This window comes from Buceros rhinoceros, unplaced genomic scaffold, assembly GCF_000710305.1.
Source record: "Buceros rhinoceros silvestris isolate BGI_N320 unplaced genomic scaffold, ASM71030v1 scaffold2966, whole genome shotgun sequence".
Lineage (NCBI taxonomy): Eukaryota > Metazoa > Chordata > Aves > Bucerotiformes > Bucerotidae > Buceros > Buceros rhinoceros.
This window is the reverse complement of record NW_010419127.1, coordinates 78751-79387: the sequence shown is the minus strand read 5'-3', so window position 1 is coordinate 79387 and position 637 is coordinate 78751. Positions and strand designations below refer to the sequence as shown.

At 48.5% G+C, this 637-nt stretch overlaps 1 protein-coding gene across 1 annotated transcript in view; it reads left to right on the top strand.

Moving 5' to 3' along the window:
- The window catches only part of KLHL6 (kelch-like family member 6), a 22762-nt gene that overhangs the window by 13600 nt on the left and 8525 nt on the right, over window positions 1–637 (top strand). The window lies entirely within an intron of this gene.

The following is a 637-nucleotide window of genomic DNA, read 5'->3' as shown; positions in this document are numbered from 1 at the left end:
TCCTGCTGTCCTTCAGCAGAAAGCCAGCGCTCCTCGGGACACTCCTGCGCTCATTTCCACCTGCTTGCAAGTATTTCCTCCAAGCACAACACAAGTTTCCAAGCACTCCCCGCATTCTTTGCTCCTAGTGAACATCTACCGGGGAAGTGACTTTCTCCAGTGTCCCTGAAACAAAGATCTGGTCAAGAGACTGAGCCAACAGGCAGTAAATTAAGAGCTAACTACATTTCAGAGCCTAGTGCTGGCTTTAAGTAAATCTACGTAATTTTGGCTTAAAATTAAGGCTTGTAACAAAGAAACAAACAAACAAAAAAACCCCCTCACTGTTGAGATCGGTTATTGCTTTGACACTTTGACATATCTCTTCAGGACAAATAATGAGAACACTTATTTTCTGCTAGCACGAACTGCAGTCTTGCTCTCTCCAAGCCCCCCGGGACATACACAAACCTCAGGGCCCTCCTACCTTGCCCTTACTCTGTCAGCCCAGGGAAAACCTGTCCTTTTCAGCTGCCTGACACACACCCAGCCTTGTCACTAGTGCTCACCTTCACAGCTCTTGGGGCCACCCTGGGAATGCCCACGAGGATCCGAAAGGATCCTAGCAGGTAGGCAGAAGGAACGAAGTCCAGCATTG